This window comes from Heteronotia binoei, chromosome 21 (genome assembly GCF_032191835.1).
Source record: "Heteronotia binoei isolate CCM8104 ecotype False Entrance Well chromosome 21, APGP_CSIRO_Hbin_v1, whole genome shotgun sequence".
NCBI lineage: Eukaryota > Metazoa > Chordata > Lepidosauria > Squamata > Gekkonidae > Heteronotia > Heteronotia binoei.
In genome coordinates, this window is record NC_083243.1 from 119,365,160 (window position 1) to 119,383,525 (window position 18,366).

Here is an 18,366-nt window from a genome sequence, read left to right on the forward strand (position 1 = left end):
AAGAGAAATGCAGGGAACAGAACAAGGGTCTGTATGTGACTTTTGTCGACCTTACCAAAGCTTTCGATACCGTTAGCAGGAAAGGCCTGTGGCAAATCTTGGAACGTTTAGGATGTCCCCCAAGGTTCCTCAGCATGATCATCCAGCTACACGAAGACCAGCGAGGCCAAGTCAGACACTGCAACGACCTCTCGGAGCCCTTCCCAATAGGCACAGGTGTAAAGCAAGGCTGCGTTCTCGCGCCAACTCTCTTTACGATCTTCTTTAGCATGATGCTTCAAAGAGCCGCAGTAGATCTAGATGAGGACGATTGTGTCTACATCCGCTATCGCACCGATGGCAGCCTGTTCAACCTGAGGCGACTAAAGGCACACTCCAAGACAATGGAAAAACTCATCCGAGAGCTACTGTTTGCTGATGATGCTGCACTCGTCTCCCACTCGGTATCAGCTCTGCAGTATATGACGTCCTGCTTTGCAGAGGCTGCCAAGCTATTCGGCCTAGAAGTTAGTCTGAAGAAGACAGAAGTTCTCCACCAGCCTGCACCCCAGGAAGATTATCACCCTCCCTGCATCACTGTGGGTGAATCAGTTCTGAAGACAGTCCAGCAGTTCAGCTACCTGGGGTGCATCATCTCCTCAGATGCCAAGATCGACAAGGAGATTGACAACAGGCTGGCAAAGGCAAACCGTGCATTTGGCCGACTGCACAAAAGAGTGTGGAGCAACAAGCATCCGAAAAAAGGCACAAAGATCAATGTTTACAAAGCGGTTGTGATGACAACCCTCATCTATGGCTCTGAATCGTGGGTTTTATACCGTCATCACCTGCGACTCCTTGAGCGCTTTCATCAGCGCTGCCTTCGCACCATCCTCAACATCCACTGGAGTGACTTTGTGACCAACACTGAAGTCCTCAAGCGGGCAGAGGTTACCAGCATCGAGGCACTGCTGTTGAAGACGCAGCTGCGCTGGGCAGGGCATATTTCTAGGATGGAAAACCACCGCCTTCCCAAGATTGCCCTGTATGGCGAACTCTCCACCGGCCATCGAAATAGAGGGGCACCAAAGAAGAGGTACAAGGACTCCTTGAAGAAATCCCTTAGCACCTGTCACATCAACCATCACCAGTGGTCTGACCTAGCCTCAGATCGCAAAGCATGGAGGCACACCATCCACCAGGCTGTCTCTTCCTTTGAGAACACACGCATAGCTGGTCTTGAGGACAAAAGGAGATTGAGGAAGAATCGCACTGCTACAGGACCAACCCTAAATCAGACTTTTCCCTGCAGCCGCTGTGGCCGGACCTGCCTGTCCCACATTGGTCTTGTCAGCCACCAGCGAGCCTGCAGCAAACGTGGACTATTGCACCCTTCTTAAATCTTCGTTCGCGAAGCCAAGCCGAGAGAGAGATGAGAAACAGCTCAGCTCCGCATTTTCCTCCCCCGGAAGTCTCAAACAAATTGGTATTTTTTACCATATGTGGTGGACATGTGAGATGGTGAAAGGCTACTGGAAAATGGTACACGAAATGTTACAGAAGATTATGAAAACTCGGGTACATTTTAAACCAGAACTTTTTTTATTGAACATATTTCCAGAGGATTATTCTAAAGAAATGAGATACATGTTGGCACATTTTAACACTTCAGCTAGAATCCTTTTGGTGCAGAGATGGAAATGTCAGGAAATTCCCTCGAAAATGGATTTGGTGGGAAAAGTTTTGGAGACTGCAGAGCTTGACTTTTTATCCCAACTGATGGCGGGGAAATCTAAAGAAGAAGCAAGAAAAAATTGGATGAAATTCTATGTTTGGTTGGGCACTCAAGACTCTTAAGATTCTCTGGTGTGATCTGGTTTCTTTTTCTTTTTTCCTTTGTTTATATTAAAATATTTATCTTTAAGCGAACTTTCAAATTTATTTTGAATAAAATTAGCAAACTACTAGAATATAACTAAAGATCTATATTATACAACTTTAAAATGGAATATATATATATATATATATATATATATATATATAGTTTAGATTAAAATGATAACAAGAGAGAACATATATTAAGAAAATATGGCAGAACTATCCTTTTGAGTTTGGAAAGTATTTATAAAAACAAGACCAGAATGTATTGTGCTTTTACCCCTCCCTTTTTTCTGTTCCCTATTTTCTAAACTTTTCTGAAACTAATAAAAACTTTTGAAAACTGAAGGGCTGGCTGGACATTTCCGCTCTTCCCTGTCTGGGTGACAAGCTGGTTTTTCCTTGCCTGCGGAGACTTATGGACCCTATTGGGTTCCAGAACGCTCTGCAGGATCCACAGCCCTCCTGCACCTCCTTAAATGAGCTGGTAGGGGACTGGAATTTCCATCTCACTGAAGCCATCGAAGAGATTGCACCCCGATGTTCTCTGTGCTCCTGTGCAAAATCATCCTCCTGATATACAGAGGAAATCCAGGGGATGAAACAGGAGCACCGACAACTAGAGCAAGTTTGACAGCGTACTTGTGACGAGACAGCTTGAACAACTCATAGGATGTTGGTAAAGTCCTATTAGATGCCAGTTAAGGCTGCGAAGAGGGAGTTCTACTCAACCTCCATCGCATCCACTCCACCACTGGCAGTGACATCATTGCGCTGGGGACTTTGCAGTGGGGATGCTCTAGGAGTTGTAGTAAAACTCTATGATACCATAGAGCAAGTTGAAAGAATCACAGCCAGAAACCAGAAAGAGTCACACCAGAAACGCTCTAGAATTTGCGGTAAAACACTATGGTGCTATAGGTTTTGCTGTGACTTTTAGAGCGTCCCTAGCGCAATGTCCCTGGCGTGATGACATAATATCTGGGTGATGTCATCATGCCAGGGACAGCACATGATGACAAGGCTCTTTGGGTGCAGGGATCCCTTCAGCGACCTGCGCAGCGGGCCGCCGAAGCAGCCTGTCACTAATAACACAGGTTGAGATGCAGGACAGGAACCCGGAAGTGACCGACAGGCTGCTTCAGCGGGCCGCTGTGCCGGCCCCCTGGGTCCCACAACGATGGGACCGATGCCACAGGGACGGGCTCGAAACACTCTATAACCCCTCAAAAGAACAGCAGTCTAGCTCGCTTCCCCCGAGCCCTGCCGCCATAAGCCTCAAGGGGGCTCATTTTGCGGCATCTCCTGGCGGGAGGGTGGCACCCGCACGGGACACATATCAAATGAAAGAGGGGGTGCAGGGCTATCAGAAACAGCCGGCGGAGGGAGTCGGGAGCCCACCCCACTGGGGGATCCACACCCCGAAAGTGATGAAGGTGGCGCAGATAGAGCCAACAGAGCAAACAGGACAAAATAAATAGGCTGCATTATGCAGCACAGTTGAGAAAGTGCCTTATCCCATATACTGATGAAGTAAATACAGGATCTGAGAACAAAATTGCACCAGAAGACACAAACACAAAGCTCCCTTACACTGAATCAGTGCTTGGGTCCACCAAAGTCAGTATTGTCTACTCCAGGGGTGGCCAGAGTTGCTTAACAAAAGAGCAACACAGAATAAAGGTCAGATGTTTGAGAGCTGCAAGACATGAACATCGGATATTTGAGAGCCACAGAAGGAAGGAAGGAAGGAAGGAAGGAAGGAAGGAAGGAAGGAAGGAAGGAAGGAAGGGAGGAGGGAGGGAAGGAAGGGAGGAGGGAAAGAAGGAAGGAGGGAGGAAGGAAGGAAGAAAGGGAAGAAGGAAGGAGGGAGGGAAGGAAGGGAGGAGGGAGGGAGAGAAGGAAGGAGGGAGGGAAGGAGGGAGGAAGGAAGGAAGGAGGGAGGGAAGGAGGGAGGAAGGAGGGAGGGAAGGAAGGAAGGAGGGAGGAAAGAAGAAAGGAAGGAGGAAGGAAGGAGGGAGGGAAGGAAGGAAGGGAGAAGGGAAGGAAGGAAGGAAGGAAGGGAGAAGGGAAGGAAGGAAGGAAGGCTGGCCGCCCCCTCCCGCCAGCCACCCCCCCGCTTTCGCCCCCCCTCCCTGCCTGCCGGCTTACCTTCTCCCAGGGCGCGGCCTCCCCTCCAGGCGGGCGGGCTGGCCAGGAGGCGCAGCAGCGGCTGGTGCTGCTGGCGGCGCTGCTGGCGGGGCTGGCAGCGGCTGAGGAGGAGGCGGCCGAGCCCACCAACCCGGGGCCTCCTGCCACGCTGCCGCCGGCACCGCCGGCCCGCCTCCCGCTCCGGCCACGGCCTCCGCCGCTTCCCCCTCTGCCGCCGCCGGGGCCCTACGCCAGCGAGAGGAGCTGGCGGGCCGCGCGCGCGGTCGGGGAAGGCGGCGAGTGAGGGACCGAGTGTCCCTGCGCGTGCACACAGTGGTGTGGCGGGCCCTACGCCGCCCACTCTCCTGGCCCCGCGCATGCGCAGAGCCTGCCACACCGCCGTGCACACGCGCAGGGACGCTCGGTCCCTCACTCACCGCCTTCCCCGACCGCGCGCGCGGCCTGCCGGCTTCCCGCTGGCTAAACCGGGACCTCTAATGGTCCCGGTATAGCCAGCCTGGGAGGCGGGAATTGGGGGCCAGAATCGGGACTTTCCCAGGCAACCGGGACGATCTGGCCACCCTACGTGCAGGGCAGGAGAGACAGGCACAAATCAGAAGTCTCAATGTGTGGATGAGACGATGGTGTAAGGAGGAAGGGTTTAAGTTGGTTAGGCACTGGGATGCTTTCTGAAACAAGCGGGAGCTGTACAAAAGAGATGGTCTCCACTTGTCCCCGGATGGAACCAGGCTGCTGGCGCTTAAAATCAAAAAGGTGGCAGAGCAGTTTTTAAACTAAATCTTGGGGGAAAGCTGACAGGAGATTAAATGTCTCTGGTTCGGGAGGACTCATCTCAAAGAGATGAAGGGTTAGCTATTACTTTTCTACCGGGTAAGGGATCAGAGTTGTCCACTGTGATGGTGACAAAAAGTATGGACTGTCTGCCAAAGTCTCGAGGCAGCAGGAGGAAAGCGGCGGGCCTAGCTTGCCTGGGAAATTATAGATGTTTGCATGCAAATGCTAGAAGTGTTTGAAGTAAAATTGGTGAATTGGAATGTTTAGTGTTGGGAGAAAACATAGACTTTTTGGGAATTTCAGAAACTTGGTGGAATGAGGAGAAGCAGTGGGACACGGTGATTCCTGGATATAAGTTATATCGGAAGGATAGGGAGGGAAGGGTTGGAGGTGGATGTATGTATGGAGGTGCTCTGTATGTCAGAGAGAATATATGGTCCAGTAAGACTGAGGTCAGAAAATTAGATTCCCTTCTAAAAATGCTTTGGGTTGAAATAGAGGGCCCAAAAGGAAATTTAACTGTGGGAGTTTGTTATTGCCCACCAAATCAAAAGGTAGAGGACAATTATAATATGATGGAAGGATTAAAGATAACGGCTAAACGTAAAAACGGCTAAACGTAAAAACGTAATAGGTTATTTTAACTACCCGCAGATTGATTGGGTCAATATGTGTTCTGGTGGAGAGAAAGAGATTGAGTTTCTTGATGCTCTCAATGACTGTGCTATGGAGCAGATGGTCTCAGAATCTACTAGGGGTGGGGCGATCCTGGATTTGGTCCTAAGTAATGCCCAAGACTTGGTGAGAGATGTAAAAGTGATCGCACCACTTGGGAGCAGTGACCATAACGTTATTGATGTCACCATTTGTATAAATAGGGAGTTGCCCCAAAAGACCGGCACAACTACGTTTAACTTTAAAAGGGGTAAATTCTCTGAGATGAGGAGGAATGTGAAGAGGAAACTGAAAGGAAAGGTAAATACGGTCAAAACCCTTGGGGAAGTTTAGAGGCTATTTAAAACTACAATCCTAGAAGCTCAGATAAAATATATACCACAAGTTAGGAAAGGCACAAACAGGTATAAGAAAAGGCCTGCATGGTTAACAAACAAAGTAATGAAAAGGCCTGCATGGTTAACAAACAAAGTAATGGAAGCAGTAAAAGGTAAGGAGGACTCCTTTAAGTGGTGGAAAACCAGTTCAAGTGAGATTAATAAAAGGGAACACAGGCTGTGGCAAATCAAATGCAAGACTGTGATCAGGCAGGCAAAAAGGGACTATGAGGAGCATATTGCAAAAAACATAAAGACCAACAATAAAAATTTCTTCAAATATATTAGAAGCAGGAAACGAGGCAGGGAGGCAGTGGGGCCCTTGGATGACCAAGGGGTAAAAGAATTACTGAAGGAGGATAGGGAAATGGCTGAGAAGCTGAATGCATTTTTTTGCCTTCGTCTTCACTGTGGAAGATGAGAAGTGTTTGCCCGCTCCAGAGCCACTAATTTTAAAAGGGGTGTTGAAAGGCCTGAGTCAGATTGAGGTGACAAGAGAGGAGGTCCTACAACTGATAGACGAATTAAAAACTAATAAGTCACCAGGTCTGGATGGCATACATCCAAGAGTTCTGAAAGAACTCAAAATTGAACTTGTGGATCTTCTGACAAAAATCTGTAATCTTTCATTGAAATCTGCCTCCGTTCCTGAGGACTGGAAGGTAGCAAATGTCACCCCCATCTTTAAAAAGGGTTCCAAAGGAGATCTGGGAAATTACGGGCCAGTCAGTCTGACTTCAATACCGGGAAAGTTGGTAGAAACCATTATCAAGGACAGAATGAGTAGGCACATTGATGATGGTTACTGAGGAAGACTCAGCATGGGTTCTGTAAGGGAAGATCTTGCCTCACTAACCTGTTACATTTCTTTGAGGGGGTGAACAAACATGTGGACAAAGGAGACCCGATAGATGTTGTTTATCTTGACTTCCAGAAAGCTTTTGATAAAGTTCCTCATCAAAGGCTCCTTAGAAAGCTCGAGAGTCATGGAGTAAAAGGACAGGTCCTCTTGTGGATCAAAAACTGGCTGATTAATAGGAAGCAGACAGTGAGTATAAATGGCAGTCTTCGCAGTGGAGGACGGTAAGCAGTGGGGTGCCGCAGGGCTCAGTACTGGGTCCCATGCTCTTTAACTTGTTCATAAATTATTTGGAGTTGGGAGTGAGCAGTGTAGTGGCCAAGTTTGCAGATTACACTAAATTGTTCAGGGTGGTAAGAACCAGAGAGGATTGTGAGGCACTCCAAAGGGATCTGTTGAGGCTGGGTGAGTGGGTGTCAACGTGGCAGATGAGGTTCAATGTGGCCAAGTGCAGAGTAATGCACATTGGGGCCAAGAATCCCAGCTACAAATACAAGTTGATGGGGTGTGAACTGGCAGAGACTGACCAAGAGAGAGATCTTGGGGTCGTGGTAGATAACTCACTAAAAATGTCAAGACAGTGTTCGATTGCAATAAAAAAGGCCAACGCCATGCTGGGAATTATTAGGAAGGGAATTGAAAACAAATCAGCCAGTATCATAATGCCCCTGTATAAATCGATGGTGCAGTCTCATTTGGAGTACTGTGTGCAGTTGTGGTCGCCACACCTGAAAAAGGATATTATAGCATTGGAGAAAGTCCAGAAAAGGGCAACTAGAATGATTAAAGGTTTGGAACACTTTCCGTATGAAGAAAGGTTGAAACGCTTGGGGCTCTTTAACTTGGAGAACCGTCGCCTGCGGGGTGACATGATAGAAGTTTACAAGATAGTGCATTGGGATGGGGAAAGTAGAGAAAGAAGTCCTTTTCTCCCTTTCTCACAATACAAGAACTCGTGGGCATTCGATGAAATTGCTGAGCAGTCAGGTTAAAACGGATAAAAGGAAGTACATGTGGAATTCACTGCCACAGGAGGTGGTGGCGGCTACAAGCATTGCCAGCTTTAAGAGGGGATTGGATAAAAATATGGAGCAGAGGTCCATCAGTGGCTATTAGCCACAGTGTGTGTGTGTGTGTGTGTGTGTGTGTATACATATATAATTTTTTTTTGGCCACTGTGTGACACAGAGTGTTGGACTGGATGGGCCATTGGCCTGATCCAACATGGCTTCTGTTATGTTCTTATGTATCCTGCCTTTCTCCCCAGTGGGGCCCCAAAAGCAGCTTACATTTTTCTCTTTTCCTCCTCTTCTGTGAGGTGGGTTAGGCTGAGAATGTGTGCCTCATCTGAACCCTGTGGGGAGAGGGCAGGATAAAGTTGGTGTGGGAAGCAGTTTCAGGGGGTCCTTTTGCCATGGGAAAGGGACTCTTCACCTGGCAGAGGAGGTCCCTGCTGTCCTTGCTAGGTTCAGGCCTTGTACTTAAGTTTGCCTTCAGATGGGGAAGAGGGCATTCTAGCCTGTTTCTTGTGTGTGCTTGAGGCATATCCATATGGAGGAGTGAAGAGCTTCTCTCGTTGCTAAAGCCCTAAGACAACTGTGTGCATAGCCTTGTACTTCTCAGATCACCATGAACCAACTGAAGCACAGCTCATTAGAGCCATGGGGCCTTGTTGAAAGTTAGCATAAGTACTTTTAATCCTTTCACTTTGGGTAAGCCCAGCTGGGCATATCTTCATGTAAAAAGGTTACACAAATTACAGATCTAAAAATAGCTGATAGCTAAATGGAACTCTAGCCCTGTGGACAAACACAAGGAAGAATTGCTTTCATGCCCTACTTGTAGACTTTCCAGAGGCATCTGGCTGTCCATCACTGGAAATGTCCACCCCTGGGATGCTGAATTAGTTGGATCTGCATTGGGATCTAATTGGGCTCTTATGTGCTTATGATTGAAAAATTAATGATCACCCTGTAACCTTCCAGTCATCCAACAGATACTTTGTCTTGTGTAATGAATGTGGATTTCTCTACCACTGGACATGTAAGGGGATGTACCCAACTGAAAGTTGAAATCAGTATATATACTTTAGATTTTTTTCACAATACTAATGGACCTGGAAGTGGTTTATTTTTTGAAAATGTTATGTCTCTGTTCCTGTACTGGAGAATATTTCAAATTGGAATATTTCAAATTGGATTGCAAGTTAACTGACACATAATGAAACCATTTTTTCAGGATCACGAGTTCTGGTGGTGGCAAGGAACTGGTGTATGTGTTCATCCCCTTGGAAAAGCTATCAGGGGTATGAAGCATTCTGCACTCCTTCAACCTGTACATCTCCTTCCAAGGCAAGCAGTAGTATCAGAAATTTTCCCCCTATGCTCAGCTGCCCCTGCACAGGGTAAAATTGGCATTGCAGTGATTGCGAACAAATCCATGCAAGGAGAGGTACAGATGGGTGGCACTCTAGCCTTTTGCCTTTGACCGAAATGCAGCAGCCTGTTGGATCCAAGGAATCATTTGGGGAGACTCCTTGCACCCCCTCCATGGTTACAAGGCTGGTCTGATTGATCAAAAGCACAGTTGTTATTTGACCAAAGTCTTTCTTTACTTTGAGCTGTAATCCTGCCATAAACACCATAGAGCAGTTGGTTGTGTGAACATTCTCCCATGACAGCAGGATGCTAATTTGATTTGCTATCCACCAGAGAATTACTCAGCCCAGTCCAGGTGTGGTAATGACAGATGTGGTAGTGGCAGGTGCATGGTTTTTTTTTTTGGGGGGGGGGGGTGCTGCATGTGTGGCCTCTCATTGCACATTCTCCAGAACCATTTTAAGTCAGGAAATGGCATGGCAGGGGGAGGCTGAAGCTCATTTTCACCTACCATGTGTTCCTGGTCCAACTGAGGCACTGACTTCTTGGAAAATGAGTTTCCTCACTGGTGATGTGATTCTCTGAGTCAAAGTCAGGGTGAGAAAACCGACACGCAATATATTTCTAATCATTATGGGTAGTTTGGCTCTAAGTCTTTAAAAATGTTAATTCATATTTTCTATTTACCTAGTCCTGATGTCCATGAAGCATTGTGAGTTAAGTTTCAGCGTAGTTGGTTCTTACACTTTTAATATCAGTAGGAGGGAACTGTCAGACGATGGAATCTCAAATCAACCAGACCTTGAATTGTTGCAAACTTAGGCTTTATTTGATAATCCATAGGCATCAGAACGAAGAAAATTGAGACTGATACTATGTAGCAGTACAGAGCATACTTTAAGGGGAATACATCAAAGGGTATCACACAAAGCCACAATTCTAAACATTGCTGGGCTGAGGTGCGAAGATTCACAGGGTCTCTTTCTCTTATCTTATTGTTACTGTTAGTCTTCCAGGGATGGCCAAGCAGCTGTCCCTGGAGGCGCTTTATCTTCAAAGGAGAATTCTTGCCTTTGTTAGTATCAAGGGAAAGAAATGTTCACACTAAGCACTAGCAACAATCTACAACTCTCTACTTTGATATGCAAGGTCTTTCTCATGGTTAGTACCAGCATTTCAAGATGGCAGCAGTTCAGCTAAGCATTTTATTTCAGGAAAAGTTACATTGTCTCACAGGAACAATTTAAGATGGACAAAATGTCCTGGTACTTTTCTGAGCATTTATGTCCATCTTCTAAAATAATGCTAACATAGGAACACTACACTTTTTATCTGACCCACACAATTATGAATGACAAATGCTACCAGAGTGGCATGCAGCCCAGCGGTATGGAAGTGCTCCCATGATGGTGCCATAACACTACGAGAGAAGCTTGGCATGCAGAAGGCCCTAGGTTTAATCCCCAGCACATCCAGTTTAAAGGATGAGGTAATAGGTTATGCTGATTAGACAGTACTAACTTTGATGGAGCAGTGCTCTGATTCAGCATGAGGCAGCTTTATGTGTCCACCATAAAGGATGATGCAGAGAAGAGTTGTGTGCTGTCCTTTATATGTCCTCCCTAGCATGAAAATAGGCCATGTACTCCTGTGTGTGAATGTTGTATATTTAAATTGCACTCTGCTCAAGAAGAACCTTAATATGAATATTAAGTATGTCGGTATGAATATTAAGTATGTCGGTATGAATAGTCACTGGGCTCTTGCTAGCTTAGTCATGAAGTAGCGTTTTGAAAACATTATTACCTCTCTCACCTCACCTTTCATGCATAAGTCCTCTCTTCCTCCCTTTTACCATGAGAAGGCATGGCACGTGTCTGCACCTAATCATTATTCAAGCTTATCATTAGGACTGTACTAGCCATTGCTAACGGCAGTCACACAAATGTCTTCTACATTAGAGTTACTGAATGCTGACTTGTGATATTGGCCGGGGGGGGGGGGCTTTTTCCCTGCATGGAAGAAAACAATATACAGTAAGTGCCAAAAAACAAATAAGGAATATAATTATGCTCTTTCAAATTGTAAGTATTTAACCTTCTGAGGAAAAAAAACATATTGTGAAATGTTTGTTGTTAATCACAGTGTAAAAATCACAGCCACACTCTTGGTCATCATGGCCACAGCTGGCCTGACAGGCATGAATATAAAGATCTACCCAAAGAGCAAGATCACCTTCCTTTTGCGGAGGACTACAGCAACTTTGATATTGTCAAAGCAACCCAGTAAGTCTCCTGGATATTTTTGTAAAGCAAATGTTTTACATGTGTAAAGATGTATTCAGTTTCAACAAGACTGTTTTTGAGAATGTAGTATACACTAAAGCATGTTGGTAAGGTTGCCAGGTCTGACTCAGGAAATATCTGGGAACTTTGTGGGTGAAGACAGAAGCAAGGTTGTGACAAGCACAGTTGAACTCCAGAGGGAGTTCTGGTCATCACATTCCTTTTAAATGTCTTCCTTCCATTGTAAATAGTGGAGGATGGGGGCACCTTCTTTTGGGCCCAAATATTAAACCGGAGGTCCAATATTTTTGAAACTTGGGAGGTGTTTTGAGGAGGGGCACCAGATGCTATGCGAAACATTTGGTGTAAAAAGACAACCTCCCTGAGCCTCAGATACCCACAGATCAATTCTCCATTATACCCTGTGGGGACCAGTCTCTATAGGATACAATGGAGAACTCAGCAGACATTTCCCCACCCCCTGCTTTCTGATAACCCTGAAGTTGGGGAAGGTCCTCCAAACCAAGGAATCCCCTGCCCCAACCTGGGAATTAGGCAGCCAACAGAGACTCGCGGAAAAATGGAGCAGGGAACAACGTATACACCTCCGCTAAAAACCTGCCTAAAAAAATATAACAGATGATACAAATGTTTATAAATATAACAGCCAAACATATAAAGTGAAATTAATCATGAAATAGACAAAGACCATGTTCACACTCACGTCCCTTTATAGGCAAATTAACGCCAAGAAGATGAAAAGAGTAGTCCAAGTCGTGGCAAAGGTAGATTCTTTTAGGGAGTCCAACGTTCCAGGACGTCTTCACGAATTTTAAAGATGAAATAATCCAATGCAGCAGGGCACAATAAATGCAACAGGGCCGTGGGTACTCTCTTAAGAATGCTAGGACGCCTTTTTTACCGAAGCGCCAGCAGAAACTGAGGAAACAGATCTGATAATTAATTTGTCCACATGCTGGTTGTCTGAACAGGAGAAACGGGTTCTTAATTATGGACTCGGGTTTGTGCCCACACCTTATTATGCTTTTCAGACACGACTTGATTTTTATAAACTTACCAGACAATTAAAACTCAAGGATTTTTTTTGGTCAGATAGTATGGAAGATCCCTCTGTGTGGCCCTTTAAGAGTAAATCCATCTTTACTCCATCCCATTATAATTCTTCTATCTCAGTTTTTGAAAAATTGGTATTGAATGAAATTGAGAGGCTGGAAAATGGGAATCCCTTATCTAAATGGAATAATTTTCCCAAAATTGACAGAATGGCGTTGAGATCTTTGGCGAACAATTCTGCCATTACGATCAAACCCACTGATAAAAGTAGAGCAATTGTAGTTTTAAATACGGAGGACTATCTGGCAGAGGTCAATAGACAGCTTAGTGATCAAACATATTATGCCCCATTAAGGGATGATCCTACGGAAAAAGTGAGAAAGCTGATTTCTGTCACGCTTACTGAGACCAATAATATGGGCTTTATTTTGGATAAGACCAAAAACTGGTTGTTCTGTAAGTATCCCAGAACACCTGGGATACTTACAGATCTACCTAAGATTCACAAATTAACCTTTCCCCCTCCAGGTTGACCGATTGTTTCTGCCTCAGCTTCATTTTTGGAACCTTTGAGTCAGTTTATTGATTTTTTTCTGAAACCTTTTGTTGTTCAGTTCAAAACCTATATCAAGGACACTGCTGATTTTATAGCTAAGACTGAGGGTCTACAGGTTCCAGAACATGCCGTGTTAATATCTCTTGACGTCAACGCGCTCTACACTAATATCCCCCACGATGAAGCACGCATTGTTCTATATGATGTACTTGAGTCCAGGATTGATGCAGCCCCTCATACTTCCTTTATACTGGAACTCACAGATATTATTTTGGAACATAATTTTTTTAGGTTTCATGAGCAGTTCTTTTTGCAAGTGAAGGGCGTTTCTATGGGCAGTGCATTTTCTCCAAGTATAGCCTGCTTATTAATGGACTCTCTGGAAGAAAAGTTCTTTTGTAAAGCCTCTCTAAATCCTTTTTGGGGTTCTGTATTTAAATTTTACAGGTATATTGTTGATATTCTGGCTACTTTCACACATCAGGATGTTGTTATTCCCATGATGGAGTGGATGAATGGGGTGCACTTGTTAACACCTCAACTAAACTTTTATTGGAGAATATTAATATTTCTTAGCTAAAAATGGTGAATCTACGAGAGGTAAGGTGAGCAAGGATCTCTGTTAGTGTTTACGGAGATAGACCACTGAAAATCCTTTAGTTAATAATGGATTTTCTTATAGGCATTGGTTTTCAAATAGTTACATCCCAATCAAACAATTTCAAGCATACAAGAGGAATACAGTGGTTAGCTGAATAAGTAAAGATGGGGGGAGAGGTGATACAATACCTAGATCTTGCAGAGTAGGCTCAGCCAGAGGAAACACAAGGAGGGGGATTTCTCTTGATAAGAAGGGGGGGGGTGAAGGCAGGAAGGGCTGGAGGGAGGAGAGGATGGAGAAATCCCCAATCCTGACAGGTAAGATTGCCTGTTTTCTAGGGCAAATTACGTCACATCAAGCGATTCAATTACCGAATGAGGAAGCAGAGTGTCACACCAATGGAAAATTAAGAGTGTCATATGTGGAATATCCAATCAAAGATCATTGTGTCATAGACCCATAACACCAATAGAGGAATTTTAATTTACACTGACCAAATGACTTTTTATGGCCCTGTTTTTCCAAACTGATTTCTTTGAAGCTCCCCAAAAGTGATAGATTTCTCCTTTAATGTCAAACATGGATAGGCATGTGTTATTAGGACACGTGTCCTTGAACATAAGAACATAAGAGAAGCCATGTTAGATCAGGCCAATGGCCCATCCAGTCCAACACACACACACTGTGGCTAATAGCCACTGATGGACCTCTGCTCCATATTTTTATCTAAACCCCTCTTGAAGGTGGCTATGCTTGTGGCCGCCACCACCTCCTGTGGCAGTGAATTCCACATGTTGATCACCCTATGGGTGAAGAAGTACTTCCTTTTATCCGTTTTAACCTGACTGCTCAGCAATTTCATCAAATGCCCACGAGTTCTTGTATTGTGAGAAAGGGAGAAAAGTACTTCTTTCTCTACTTTCTCCATCCCATGCATTATCTTGTAAACCTCTATCATGTCACCCCGCAGTCGACGTTTCTCCAAGCTAAAGAGTCCCAAGCGTTTCAACCTTTCTTCATAGGGAAAGTGTTCCAGCCCTTTAATCATTCTAGTTGCCCTTTTCTGGACTTTCTCCAATGCTATAATATCTTTTTTGAGGTGCGGCAACCAGAACTGCACACAGTACTCCAAATGAGACTGCACCATCGATTTATACAGGGGCATTATGATACTGGCTGATTTGTTTTCAATTCCCTTCCTAATAATTCCCAGCATGGCGTTGGCCTTTTTTATTGCAAACGCACACTGTCTTGACATTTTCAGTGAGTTATCTACCACGACCCCAAGATCTCTCTCTTGGTCAGTCTCTGTCAGTTCACATCCCATCAACTTGTATTTGTAGCTGGGGTTCTTGGCCCCAATGTGCATTACTTTGCACTTGGCCACATTGAACCGCATCTGCCACGTTGATGCCCACTCACCCAGCCTCAACAGATCCCTTTGGAGTGCTTCACAATCCTCTCTGGTTCTCACTACCCTGAACAATTTAGTGTAATCTGCAAACTTGGCCACTTCACTGCTCACTCCCAACTCTAAATCATTTATGAACAAGTTAAAGAGCATGGGACCCAGTACCGAGCCCTGTGGCACCCCACTGCTTACCGTCCTCCACTGCAAAGACTGCCCATTTATACTCACTCTCTGCTTCCTATTACTCAGCCAGTTTTTGATCCACAAGAGCACCTGTCTTTTTACTCCATGACTCTCAAGCTTTCTAAGGAGCCTTTGATGAGGAACTTTATCAAAAGCTTTCTGGAAGTCAAGATAAACAACATCTATTGGGTCTTCTTTGTCCACATGTTTGTTCACCCCCTCAAAGAAATGTAACAGGTTAGTGAGGCAAGATCTTCCCTTACAGAACCCATGCTGAGTCTTCCTCAATAACCCGTGTTCATCAATGTACCTATTCCTTCTGTCCTTGATAATGGTTTCTACCAACTTTCCCGGTATTGAAGTCAGACTGACTGGCCTGTAATTTCCCGGATCTCCTCTGGAACCCTTTTTAAAGATGGGGGTGACATTTGCTACCTTCCAGTCCTCAGGAACGGTGGCAGATTTCAATGAAAGATTACAGATTTTTGTTAGAAGATCTACAAGTTCAACTTTGAGTTCTTTCAGAACTCTCGGATATATGCCATCCGGACCCGGTGACTTATTAGTTTTTAATTTGTCTATCAGTTGTAGGACCTCCTTTTTTGTCACTTCAATCTGACTCAGGTCTTTTAACACCCCTTCCAAAATTAGTGGTTCTGGGGCGGGCAAAAAGTTCTCAGCTTCCACAGTGAAGACGGAGGCAAAAAAATTCATTCAGCTTCTCGGCCATTTCCCTATCCTCCTTCAGTAATCCTTTTACCCCATGGTCATCCAAGGGCCCCACTGCCTCCCTGGCTGGTTTCCTACTTCTAATATATTTGAAGAAGTTTTTATTGTTGGTCTTTATGTTTTTTGCAATATGCTCCTCATAGTCCCCTTTTGCCTGCCTGATCACAGTCTTGCATTTGATTTGCCACAGCCTGTGTTCCCTTTTACTAATCTCACTTGGACTGGTTTTCCACTGCTTAAAGGAGTCCTTCTTACCTTTTACAGCTTCCATTACTTTGTTTGTTAACCATGCAGGCCTTTTCTTATGCTGTTTGTGCCTTTCCTAAGTTGTGGTATGTATTTTATCTGAGCTTCTAGGATTATAGTTTTAAATAGTCTCCAAGCTTCCCCAAGGGTTTTGACCGTATTTACCTTTCCTTTCAGTTTCCTCCTCACATGCCTCCTCATCTCAGTGTATTTACCCCTTTTTAAATTAAACGTGGTTCTGGCGGGTTTTTTGGGCAACTCCCTATATATACAATGGTGAAATCAATAATAAGTCTTGTATTAAAAATGCAGTGGCAGATGCGCCACTCGTTGAACATTTTTGTACGTTTCAACATGATGCTGACTCTTTAAAATTTTTTGTATTGGAAAAATTTCCCATCTGGCTTCATAGAAAACTGATCCTAGTAAATGGCTGCTAAGACTGGAAATGCGATGGATCTTCAAACTTAAGACTTTGGTACCTAATGGACTTAACGATTGGGATCTATCATGTTTCCTTTACGTGTCCTTTGGGGTTGACTTTCTGTGCTAAGATGTCTGTTACTTTAATTGACCTGTATGTATTTATTTGAGCATGATTTCTTTAGTGCTCACATTGTTGTTAAAATCTTTGAAGCTCTGCTGTATTGTAAAATGTATGATGGTTTTCCAAAGGTATGTAATGCTGCATTTTAATATTTTAAAATTGTCATGTTTCTTAGGATGCTGATTCTTTTATGTTTTTGTGCAGCTTGTAGAAGCTTGTTAGTGAAACAGGGGATCAAGTATGGCCCTGTTGCATTTCTTGTGCCTTGCTGCAGTGGATTATTTCATCTTTAAAATTCATGAAGACGTCCTGTAGCGTAGGACTCCCTAGAAGAACCTACCTTTGCCACGACTTGGACTACTCTTCTCATCTTCCTGGCGTTAATTCGCCTATAAAGGGACTTGAGTGTGAAGATGGTCGTTGTCTATTTCATGATTAATTTCACTTTATACGTTTGGTTGCTATATTTATAAACATTTGTATCATTTGTTATAATTTTTTGAGGCTGATTTTTCGCGGAGGTGTATACCTTGTTCCCTGCTCCAACCTGGGGATTGGCAACTCTGCATGTTGGGTAGGGGAAAACATTCTCTCATACTTGAGAGACTTAGAATCTCAACATAAAACACAGGAGTTTAGTGAGAAACCTCCTATATAGGCCTTGGGGGTATTTTTGGAGTAAAGCCTCTGAAGGGCAGGATTTGGGGAGGGGAGGGACTTATAATGTCAGAGCCCACCTTCCAAAGTGGCCATTTTCTCCAGGTGAACTGGTCTTTGTCACCTGGAGATCAGTTGTTATCCCATATGATTTCCAACCACTACATGGAGGTTTATGACATAGAACACTCAATGATAGCTTTAACTAATAAATATATTGAAAAACAAAGTTTTAAACCACAGTATTCCTGCTCAACCACACAAACACCCCTGATTAAAATTGCATTATATGTAAACAATTGACTTGTGGAAAGATAGGCAAATATTTTTAATTGGATAGCATATTCTTACATATGGTCCTATGATGACCATATCTTTAAATTAAATCACATTTGTTTATGTTGAGATTATTTTTAAAACAATCCTAATTAATTCTGTCAGTAGGAATGCCCTTTTTAAAAAAATTCCTGAGAAAATTTTTCACTCCTTAACTGGTAATTTCATCCTCTCTACATGGATAGTAACTTTTGCACAAACAGCTAGAATAGCTTCTTTTCAGTAGACAGCAAGTTTTTGTTCTCTTAATGTAATTGCTCTTTTTGGTACATTGGATTAGAACTGAGCAACAGCAGCTGCTCAAAGCCAGCACCCCAGACAAAGTGCTGCCACCGCCCCAACACCAGCACTGGAGAGGGCGAGTGCTGCAGCACCAGCAGGGCTCCCAGTCTGAGCGTGTGCACCGCTGCTACTCACTGTTGCTCTGCCTCTCATTCCTGTGACACTAGAGGCAGAGTTATAGTGGGTGGTGGCAGCATACATGCTGAGACCAGGAGCCTTGCTGCGGCTTCTGAGCAGACTATTTCAGTTGCTTAGAAGCAAGAGAGAGTGGGGGGACCCAAACTGGCACCCTCTCCCTAGTTTGGTGCTCCAGGCAGCCACCTACAGCTGCCTAATGGACACACAAGGCCTGCTGAACAATTATGTGTGTGCTTGATAGAAACTTCCA

General features: G+C 44.5%; 1 protein-coding gene across 1 annotated transcript in view; it reads left to right on the forward strand.

The window, feature by feature from the left end:
- The first annotated feature begins 11,211 nt into the window (after nt 1-11,211).
- Nucleotides 11,212-18,366, forward strand: part of ZDHHC13 (zinc finger DHHC-type palmitoyltransferase 13) — a 53,313-nt gene continuing 46,158 nt past the window's right edge. The window contains exon 1 of the mRNA XM_060262015.1: nt 11,212-11,356. The gene's annotated coding sequence lies outside the window, so the exon portion shown is untranslated. The remainder of the gene's footprint in view (nt 11,357-18,366) is intronic.